The sequence below is a fragment of the Eumetopias jubatus genome, unplaced genomic scaffold (assembly GCF_037043125.1).
Source record: "Eumetopias jubatus isolate StellerSeaLion01/CBP00866 unplaced genomic scaffold, mEumJub1_p1.0 scaffold_17, whole genome shotgun sequence".
Lineage (NCBI taxonomy): Eukaryota > Metazoa > Chordata > Mammalia > Carnivora > Otariidae > Eumetopias > Eumetopias jubatus.
Window position 1 is genome coordinate 88,674,119 of NW_028274823.1, and position 12,319 is coordinate 88,686,437.

Sequence of the window (12,319 nt, forward strand, 5' to 3'; positions counted from 1 at the left end):
GACTGTAATAAGAGCTGAGGAAGGACACTATATCCTACTTAAGTGTCTACCCAACAAGAAGATCTAACAATTGTAAATATCTATGCCCCGAACATGGGAGCAGCCAATTATATAAGGCAATTAATAACAAAAGCAAAGAAACACATTGCCAACAATACAATAATAGTGGGGAACTTTAAAACCCCCCTGACTGAAATGGACAGATCATCTAAGCAAAAGATCAACAAGGAAATAAAGACTTTAAATGACACACTGGACCAAATGGACTTCACAGACATATTCAGAACATTCCATCCCAAGGCAATGGAATACACATTCTTCTCTAGTGCCCATGGAACATTCTCCAGAATGGATCACATCCTAGGTCACAAATCAGGTCTCAACCGGTACCAAAAGATTGGGATCATTCCCTGCATATTTTCAGACCACAATGCTTTGAAACTAGAATTCAATCACAAGAGGAAAGTCGGAAAGAACTCAAATACATGGAGGCTAAAGAGCATCCTACTAAAGAATGAATGGGTCAACCAGGAAATTAAAGAAGAATTAAAAATATTCATGGAAACCAATGAAAATGAAAACACAACTGTCCAAAATCTTTGGGATACAGCAAAGGCTGTGCTGAGAGAAAAGTATATAGCAATACAAGCCTTTCTCAAGAAACAAGAAAGGTCTCAAATACACAACCTAACCCTACACCTAAGGAGCTGGAGAAAGAACAGCAAGTAAAGCCTAAACCCAGCAGGAGAAGAGAAATAATAAAGATCAGAGCAGAAATCAATGAAATAGAAACCAAAAAACAGTAGAACAGATCCACGAAACTAGGAGCTGGTTCTTTGAAAGAATTTAACAAGATTGATAAACCCCTGGCCAGACTGATCAAAAGAAAAGAGAAATGACCCAAATCAACAAAATCATGAATGAAAGAGGAGAGATCACAACCAACACCAAAGAAATACAAACAATTATAAGAACATATAATGAGCAACTCTATGCCAGCAAATTAGATAACCTGGAAGAAATGGGTACATTCCTAGAGATGTCTCAACTACCAAAATTGAACCAGGAAGTAATAGAAAACCTGAACAGACCTATAACCACTAAGGAAATTGAAGCAGTCATCAAAAATCTCCCAAGAAACAAAAGCCCAGGGCCAGATGGCTTCCCAGGGGAATTCTATCAGACATTTAAAGAAGAATTAATACCTATTCTCCTGAAACTGTTCCAAAAAATAGAAATGGAAGGGAAACTTCCAAACTCATTTTACGAGGCCACCATTACCTTGATCCCCAAACCAGACAAAGACCCCATCAAAAAGGAGAATTACAGACCAATATCCTTGATGAACATGGATGCAAAAATTCTCACCAAAATACTAGCCAATAGGATCCAACAGTCCATTAAAAGGATTATTCACCACGACCGAGTGGGATTTATCCCTGGGTGAAAGGCTGGTTCAACATCCGCAAATCAATCAACGTGATACAATACATTAACAAAAGAAAGAACAAGAATCATATGATCCTCTCAATAGATGCAGAAAAAGCATTTGACAAAGTACAGCATCCTTTCTTGATCAAAACTCTTCAGAGTATAGGGATAGAGGGTACATACCTCAATATCATAAAAGCCATCTACGAAAAACCTACAGCGAATATCATTCTCAATGGGGAAAAGCTGAGAGCTTTTCCCCTAAGGTCAGGAACGCGGCAGGGATGTCCTCTCTCACTACTGCTATTCAACATAGTATTAGAAGTCCTAGCCACAGCAATCAGACAACAAAAAGAAATCAAAGGCATCCAAATCGGCAAAGGGGACGTCAAACTCTCACTCTTTGCAGATGATATGATACTGTATGTGGAAAACCCAAAACACTCCACCCCAAAACTGCTAGAACTCATACAGGAATTCAGTCAAGTAGCAGGCTATAAAATCAATGCACAGAAATCAGTGGCATTCCTATACACCAACAACAAGACAGAAGAGAGACAAATCAAGGAGTCCATCCCATTTACAATTGCACCCAAAACGATAAGATACCTAGGAATAAATTTAACCAAAGAGGCAAAGGATCTGTACTCAGAAAACTATAAAATACTCAGGAAAGAAATTGAAGAAGACACAAAGAAATGGAAAAACATTCCATGCTCATGGATTGGGAGAACCAACATTGTGAAGATGTCAATGCTACCTAGAGCCATCTACACATTCAATGCAATCCCCATCAAAATAACATCCACTTTTTTCAAAGAAATGGAACAAATCATCCTAAAATTTGTATGGAACCAGAAGAGACCCCGAATAGCCAGAGGAATTTTGAAAATGAAAAGCAAAGCTGGCGGCATCACAATTCCGGATATTCAGCTCTATTACAAAGCTGTCATCATCAGGACAGTATGGTACTGGCACAAAAACAGACACATAGATCAATGGAACAGAATCAAGAGCCCAGAAATGGACCCTCAACTCTATGGTCAACTTACGTTTGACAAAGCAGGAAAGAATGTCCAATGGAAAAAAGACAGTCTCTTCCACAAATGATGTTGGGAAAATTGGACAGCCACATGCAGAAGAATGAAACTGGACCATTTCCTTACACCACACACAAAAATAGACTCCAAATGGTTGAAAGACCTAAACGTGAGACAGGAGTCCATCAAAATCCTAAAGGAGAACACAGGTAGCAACCTCTTTGACCTCAGCCGCAGCAACTTCTTCCTAGAAACATCACTAAAGGCACGGGAAGCCAGGGCAAAAATGAACTATTGGGATTTCATCAAGATAAAAAGCTTTTGCACAGCAAAAGAAACAGTCCACAAAACCAAAAGACAACCGACAGAATGGGAGAAAATATTTGCAAATGACATATCAGATAAAGGGCTAGTATCCAAAATCTATAAACAACTTCTCAAACTCAACACCCAAAGAACAAATAATCCAATCAAGAAATGGGCAGAAGACATGAACAGACATTTCTCCAAAGAAGACAGCCAAATGGCCAACAGGCACATGAAAAAGTGCTCAACATCGCTCGGCATCAGGGAAATCCAAATCAAATCCTCAATGAGATACCACCTCACACCCGTCAGAATGGCTAAAATTAACAAGTCAGGGAACGACAGATGTTGGCGGGGATGTGGAGAAAGGGGAACCCTCCTACACTGTTGGTGGGAATGCAAGCTCGTGCAACCCCTCTGGAAAACAGTATGGAGGTTCCTCAAACAGTTGAAATTAGAGCTACCATTCGATCCAGCAATTGCACTCCTGGTTATTTACCCCAAAGATACAAATGTAGGGACCCGAACGGGTACGTGCACCCCAATGTTTATAGCAGCAATGTCCACAATAGCCAAACTGTGGAAAGAGCCAAGATGTCCATCGACAGATGAATGGATAAAGAAGCAGTGGTATATATACACAACGGAATATCATGCAGCCATCCAATGGAATGAGATCTTGCCATTTGCAACGACGTGGATGGAACTGGAGGGTGTTATGCTGAGTGAAATAAGTCAATCAGAGAAAGACATGTATCATATGACCTCACTGATATGAGGAATTCTTAATCTCAGGAAGCAAACTGAGTGTTACTGGAGTGGTTGGGGGTGGGAGGGATGGGGTGGCTGGGTGATAGACATTGGGGAGGGTATGTGCTATGGTGAGCACTGTGAATTGTACAAGACTGTTGAATCACAGATCTGTACTTCTGAAACAAATAACGCAACATATTTTAAGAATAAAGAAAAAGAAGAAGATAGCAGGAGAGGAAGAATGAAGGGGAGTTAGTCAGAGGGGGAGACGAACCAGGAGAGATGATGGACTCTGAAAAACAAACTGAGGGTTCTAGAGGGGAGGAGGGCAGGGGTATGGGTTAGCCTGGTGATGGGTATTAAGGAGGGCACATTCTGCATGGAGCACTTGGTGTTATGAACAAACAATGAATCATGGAACACTACATCAAAAGAAATGATGTAATATATGGTGATTAACATAACAATAAAAATTAAAAAAAAATAAGTCCTGATATTAAAAACCACAGAAGTATCGTCATCATACAGATGCAGCTCTGAACCCAACCTCTCCCGTTCTGTGGGGAGCAGTGGGCTCAAAGATCAAGACACTTAGGAGATTCCTTAAAAATGAAAGCCTTCATTTTACCAATAGCACAAGGGTATGGATGGTGCTGTTTGCATCACTATTGCGAAGTGATATTGTTCTGGAGAGAGTTAATGTTCTCTAATGGCTTCTATGTCCCAGACAAGAGAGTCTGCCCCCAACTGATTAATGATCACTTGAGAGAAACTGAGTCGCACCTGTTGGGTGTAGAAAGAAAACAGCCACCACCTTACAAGCTCAGTGTTCTTATATAATACTAGATATAATATTTATGTAAAACAAAGTTCTTTATTCATTTTTATACATAATCAGATAAACAAAAAGAAAAAACCTTATAATTTATTTTTTTAAGATTTTATTTATCAGAGAGAGAGAGAGCAGGGGGCGGAGCAGAGGGAGACGGACAAGAAGACTCCATGCTGAGCACAGAGCTGGACGTGGGGCCCCATCCCACAACCCCGAGCTCACGACCTGAGCTGAAATCAAGAGTCGGTATCCCAACCGACCGAGCCAGCCGGGCGCCGCATAGAAAGGTGGACTGCGTAAAGTCTCACCTTGACCGTGATCATCACCTCCATCTATGCTATCAGAAATGTCTCTCAGTCGTTTTCAGTATCAGCCGTGAGAATTCTATTCAAGCGTTGACAAATGTTCCTTCTATGTGACAAATTTATCCCCTCAGCCCCACCTCATCTTACTAAGTCTCAGTTTTATCGGGCGTTTGAGACATCCGCATGTGCACATCCCCAATAGCTGAAGAACTCAGCTCCTATTCACCCCCATGGAAGTTCCTTGTTTGCATGAAAGCAGGGCTTCTGGGGACCTGGGGGCTCCGTCGGTTAAGTGTAGGACGCATCATCTCTGCTCAGGTATTGATCTCAAGATTGTGAGTTCCAGCCCCACGTTGAGCACATGGAAAAAAAAAAGGAAAAAAGGGAAAAAAAATCAGGGGTTCTGCTTAGAGTCAAACGTGATGGGCTCCAATAACAAAAAGTAAAACAGGGGCCCCTGGGTGGCTCAGTCATTAAGCGTCTGCCTTCTGCTCAGGTCATGATCCCGGGTCCTGGGATCGAGCCCCGCATGGGGCTCCCTGCTCCGTGGGAAGCCTGCTTCTCCCTCTCCCACTCCCCCGCTTGTGTTCCCTCTCTCGCTCTGTCTCTCACTGTCGGATAAATAAATAAAATCTTAAAACAAAACAAAACAAAAAGTAAAACAAAAAAAACTCACATTCTTTGATCTAATGACCAAACCCAAAAAAAGACTAAAAAAGTCTTACCTGGAGTGTTATGTACTAACAGATTACTAAGTACCCCTCTCAAATACACCATATGAACAACAAGCTTTTATTTTTTTTATTTTTATTTTTTAGAGAGAGATTGAGTGTGTGAGCTGAATCTTACACAGGCTCCACGCCCAGTGCCGAGCCCAATGTGCAGTTCATCTCATAACCCTGAGATCATGACTGGAGCCGAAATCAAGAATTGGATGCTCAACGGACTGAGCCACACAGGTGCCCCTCAAGTACTCGTTTAATCATTTCACACAGCTGATTGGATTCCTTCATTACTCTCAGATCACCTGGCTGGTGCTCAGCTGGGCACTCCTGCCTGGAGTCATCCTGTGCATCTGATCTGGTGATGCTGATACTTTTCTGCCGATTAACATGGAGACAGATAATGTCAGTATTTCCAGATGACCTACAGTCAGGTCACTATCATAAATCATCGGTCTCGGGGGTTTTCTTCTTCTTAGTAGCAGTGGCATGCAGCGATGACCCAGGACTAAGACCCCAAAGTGTGAGCAGCTGAGCTGTCTGCCACATTCTCCTGGCTTTCTCCTTCCAGGCACATGGTAGGACAGCAGCTCCCTGCCCCTTTGGAGTTCGGTGTGGTCATGTATTTCCACTGAAATGGGACCAGAAGCGTCCATTCCAGGAAGTAGCTCTAAGAGCCAGTGTAAGACTCACACCCCTCTCCTCCTGTTACCGAGGGGATCCTGGGCACAGGCATCAACTGTAGTCCAGAGATGAGCCAAGACCCCTGCTGAGCCACTGATAAATTTGAGTACAGCCACTAAGATTTTGGAGCCGTTTCTTCCTCCAGCAATTCAGCAAAAACATGGCCAGTCCTGTCAAATCCAGGAATGAAGGGAAACCTGAAGGGTTGCAGTTAGACAGGATTGTTTATCTGACAGACTCTGTGATGAGAACTAAGAGGGTCCTTGCACAGAAGCAGTGAGCCAAAATTCAGTCACCATCCACTCAACTTTACATAGAAATCGATTGGCATTTTCTCCTCATTTCAACTGAAAAGTGTAGTAGTAGTTAGACTCCAAACCATCATTTCTTCTAAATTAATGGTACCAGAAATTAAGGCCAGTCTTTTTATTTAATACCATCTGTAAAGACTGCAAATCTACAGGACATAATTAACCTTGGGGACATCATTCAATTTAGGGATTCTAAAACGCACATATTATTAAATTAGCTATAGGGACACCTGGTGGCTCAGTTGGTTAAGCATCTGACTCTTGGTTTCAGCTCAAGTCAGGCTCTCAGGGCTGTGGGATCGAGCCCTGCATCATGCTCCCTGCTCATCGGGGAGTCGGCTTGCGATTCTCTCTCTCCCTCTACCCTGCTCCTGAACTCTTTCTCTTTCTAAAATAAATAAATAAATCTTTAAAATAAACAAATAAATTAGCTATAAATTAATTTGTAGATTCAATATCTATGGATTAATTTAATGATTATATTTTAGTACATTTTATGGAATTATAAGAAATCTGTTCTAAAAATAACACAACATTCTACATGTTATTTATAAAATGCTAAAACATTTTATTTATTCGTTTATTTTAGTAAACAATTAACTTCATGATCAAACCACCCGATAATGAAATTCTTTGAAACAACATATGTCACCTTTGTCTAAATACTAATCCCTGAAAATATCTATCAAAGACTAGTCAAAATGTGTTAATGTGTTAATAGCTTGTTAATGGTGTTAAAAAGAAAAAAATTGGAACTATGATTTTTGACTGTGAGGAAAATAGTTAAGCAAGTGAAGAGAGAGATGCTTGCAGCCAAAAAAGCATATGCAAATTTGTTGCAGTGCTCATAATTGGTACATATTTTTTCTATTTTATGTTTTTCCACTTTGACTAAAAGAGTTTGCATCCAGTACTTCTAATTAAATAGTTTGGTAGTGTCTTGCTCATCTTACTTTTCTATCTTCTCTGTTCGACCTAGTCATCACAGAATTTCATTTGATTTTTATTAGTTTAATTTTTTTTCTAATGACTCAATAGTGTCTATATAGTTTCTCAGGATTCACATACAAAATTCAGCAAAGATGTTTGTAATTGTTACAACTTTTAATACTTTTATTAAGTACATAAGTGTTAGGAAATATATAGCATTCCTGTATAAGTTCAAAATAAACTTGACATGACCCTTATATTAAACTTTACACATGAGCCTGTAAACTCAATTCTAAAATTAATAACTAAAATCCCAGAAATACATACAATTATTACACAGTAACATTTATCTGTCATCTCTAGAATCAGCTGATGTGATTTCCACATGAAGACTGGATGAATTAGTTTTTAAATTCACATTCATACTAGCAGTGCATTGCTAGTTAACTGTGTGCATAGCTATCATTTCCTTTAGACTGAGGGATCCTCAGAGTGAAGGAGATTTATTGATTACTGAATCCCGTGCAACTGGTACAAGTTTAATAATACTCTTTTAAACAAAATGATTCTTGGATCAATATCTTTCACCATATTTGAGTGTAATCAACCAAAGGATTTGAATTTGAGAGAAAGAGGTTTTTCCCTTTGATCATTGCCAGAGGGATGGTTTCTATTTTCGGGATACCTGCTCAATTCCTTACTTGTCAGGCATCCTGCACAGCTCACCATGTGCAGTCCAGACCATGGGTCTAGCCAGACTGCATGCCTTGCAGAGAAGGATGGTTCCACCCTAAAAGAATAGAGTTCTCATCACCCTGGAACCACACACAGGGGGTCTGGAGAGAGATGCAAGCTCACACAGCGGAATGGCCCCCACCGATGTTCTAGCCATGCTTTCATTCAAAAGCCAGTCTGGATATACGTCTCTAAATTTTCATGTATCCAGATTGGGCCTGCTCTGAAAAAAATCTCATTATACATGGGTGCGATTTACATATTCATTCATTCATTCTCTCATTCAATTACTCATTGAAGTTTTCTTTCTGAATCAAATCTGAACTAAGATGTTACCTGCCTCCCATGGTGGAGAAACACATTTTCTAATTTAAAATTCCACAGTAGGTAAGCACAGAGGATTTTTAGGACAGTGAACTTTCGCACATTTTAACAGTATCTACATGTTATTATACATTTGCCAAAACCCATAGAATGTACAATACCAAGAGTGAAACCTAATGTAAATATGGACTTTGGGTGATAATGGAGTGTGCGTATAAGTTCACTGATTGTAACAAATGTACCATTCTGCTGTAAGATTTCTCTGCCTTTAGTGCCTGAGGCTTTTAGTAACACCCCTTCAAAGAAGGAAGAGGTAGGCCAGACGAAGAGTGGTGGGCAGCAAAGCGAAGTTTACTGAGCAAGAGTACAAAGCTCCTGGAGAGGGAGGGGAGCCAAGTGGGTTGCCCCCAGAGTTTCTAAGTTTAGGGGGTTTTTATGAGCTCTTCTGCAGAACTTTCTTAAGCAATCAGGGTGTGCTGAGTCGTGCCAACCAGGGCTTTGGTCACAGATCTGTCTACTTATTGGGTTAATATCCATGTGCTAATGGTCTTTTTTGCTGACATCTGGGGCCTTATGTCTTTTTTTTTTAAGATTTTATGTATTTATTTTTATGTATATTTATGTATTTATCTGAGAGAGACTCAGCGAGAGCAGGAACACAAGCAGGGGGAGTGGGAGAGGGAGAAGCAGACTCCCTGCTGAGCAGGGAGCCTGATGTGGGGCTCAATCCCAGGACCCCGGGATCATGACCCGAGCTGAAGGCAGACGCTTAACGACTGAGCCACCCAGGTGCCCCTGGGGGCTTATGTCTTAACTGTCCCTTGCGCATGATGGTGACAAATGCTTTTGTGGTTAACTATCTTATTTTAGGACGTTTGCAGAAGTCATTTCTGCAAAGGCTGCAAAGCAGAATGGTCAGTGTGGTCCTGTCTAAGCTGCAGAAGAGGATGTTGATGCTGTTTGATCTTAGCTGTCCTGACTCCATATTTCCTTGTTGGAGACCCTGGCTCTGACTCCCTAACTAACAGCTAACTCCTAGGAGAGGTTGTGCCTGTGTAGGGGCAAAGGGTATTTGGGAACTCACCGTACTTCCTGTTCAATTTTACTGTGAATAAAAACTGCTTTAAAAATACAGTCTATTGAAAAAAAAATCAGCCCATTCTCATGAGGACAGCAGGGCCATATGGGGTCTGACAGTTACAACCATGCAAACCTACACAACAGTGCCCTATTTCTGGGAACTGCCAGCCTGGATGGGTGAGGACAGGCCTTCTCCAATAGGCCAGGAGAGTCTGATGGCAGAGACAAGTGCAGGGGAGTGAATTGCAAATGCACATACCATGCTGACCAGCATCCAGGCTCCTGAGGATCAGTCCCAGGTCAGGGCACGCAGTCCCCAACAGGTGGGACTTCTGGGGGACACTCCTGGTAGTGGGGGCCCATCACACTCCTAAACAAAGCTGCTAATGCCCCGAACCAGACCCCGGAGACTCCAGGGGCCACCCCAGACCCACTGGGCATTGCAGGGTGGGAGACACCTGGGAATCAGAATTGACAGACAGGCCCCGAGCCCCAAACGCCTTTGGGGCCAAGTGGGACCTGCCTGTTACCACCTCGAAGGTCCTGATCAGTGGCGTATTGCAGGAGGATGGCCTGGGTCCCCACTGTCCTGGTCCGGCTGTGCAAGGACACCACAGGCTGCTGAGGTCCATCCTGCCCCAAAAGGGAGCTTCGAGTCCCCTGAGAACAACTTAGCCTCGACTCATTTCTATCTTTTTGTATTAAGCTAACCCAAGCATCCCTAGAGGGCCATGGCTACTAAAACAGGAATGGATATGGCATGGGGAATAATTGTGAAAACCACAAATATAATTTGCCACATTTTTTATGGGGTATGAGGGGTAATGACCCTAAAGACAGGCATGGTTATTGTCTTCATTTAACAACATCAAAACAATTTTACTGAGGTTGAACACTTGGCTGAACATCATACAAGGAAGAAGAAGAAGAAAAAGACTTTAGTCAAGCCTATCTGATGTCCAATCCGATCCTCTTAGCCTCCATTTGATTCCATATTTATGGAGAAACTGCTCTGTTCCTGACCATTTTCTAGGACACGGCTGTGACCAAGATAGACATGAATCCAGATTCCATGGAGGGCATATTTTTAGGAGATGAGGTAGGAGTCAGGCCAAAAGAAAACTACACAACATTTATGTAGAGGGATGATAGATATAGATAATATATGTGTAAATCATGTAAATATATGTATTATATTTAAAACACCTTTTAAAAAAATAAATATAAGAGATGAAAAGGGACTGGAAGGTGCTCCTGGAGAATTTGCATTTTAAGATGAGACAGAAATGTGAAGGAAACAGCCTACTGAGGAAGAATGTCCCAGGTCACAATTGGTGAGGCAGACATGAACCTGGGGTGCCTAAGGACAATATGACTGGACCACTGCGGATCAAGTAAGGAGAAGGGAGGGGCTGGGTCAAGAACTCTGGATTTCATTCTAAATGCAATGGGAAGACGCGACTCATGGTTTTGAGCAGGAAAGTGACGTTCCAGATGCCGTCTACCTGACAAATTATAGGGAGGCACACCAGGAGACAACCTGGTCAGGAACTGAGGAAGCTACTCCAAGACAGAAATGATGGTAGCTTGGACTTAGATGCTGATGGTAAAGACATAATTAGAAGCGTAAATTCTGGACGCGTAAATAGAGACAGAGTTTATGGTCCTGGCTCCCTACTGAATGAACATCCCAAAAATCACTGTGGAGACCAACAGCAGTGCCATTTTCCATGAAGAATACTGGCACCTTACTCCTAAATGCTTACAGAGGTCCCATTTTCCTTTACAGGCTCTTAGTGAAGTTTAAGCAAAGTGGTTGCCAACAAAGTGAGAAATTGTTAGTATGATTTTGAATTTAAACCAAGGCATTAAATGGTTTTATAAATCTCAGGAAAAATGCATTCACAGAGTTCCTATCATCCTACTTAATAGGAATATCACAAAACTACTTATACATAAATATGATTAATGAGATCCTATAAAATCACAATTGAAGTTGAAGATTTCTGCATTCTTCTTTCACTATCAAGACAGTAAAGTGAGATCAATAATTACTATCATCACATCCAAACTCCATGTAGAGTTTCCATCTTTTTACATTTAAAAGTATATTTCCTGAAATATCCTTAAAATCTTTCTACTCATTCTGCTTCCCTTGTTCTTTATTTTATAGATCTTCTGTGGTTCTATTCCCTGCTTGCTTGACCTTGGGATCTGGGTGAGCAATTTATCAACATGTATTACTAATGTACAGTTTGTGGTTTTGTGTTTCTGTTCTTCTATTTCTTCTGAAGCTTGTATACATCTGAAATTGAGAAATTTTGAGCTGATAAAGACTTAAATGTTTATTTGTCTGTTTGTCATGACATTTTAACACCTCTTATAGGGGAGGAAAATAATTTACCCTCTACCATTCTAGGTTCTTGGCTGAGCCAACACCCCCCCCGCCCCCACCATAATAAAAGACAGAACAACAGGAGAAACAAGTTAATAACAAATATACCTCTTGTATACATAGGAGAAACCTTCAGTGACATTTGCAGCTAAAGACAAAAGAAAGATTTTAGGGGAATAGGGATCCAGTTATGGGAGGTGACCAGGAAAATGCAGTAAATAAGCATATAGTTCTGATGCATGCAGATTTAACTCATTGTCTTCTCCATTGATAAGTGTTTCCAAAAATTGAGTCATCCTTTTCTTTCTGGTACAGAAAAAAAAGACACGCTTACAAAAGGATGTTCCCCTTCTAAATGTAAATATCTTTTAGCTCAGTTTTTAGATCTTCTCCAGTGTCTGCTATTTCTTAAAAATAACCAGCTTAAAATAATCCTTATGGGAAAAAGGCATATTTTGGGGTGGCAAATTC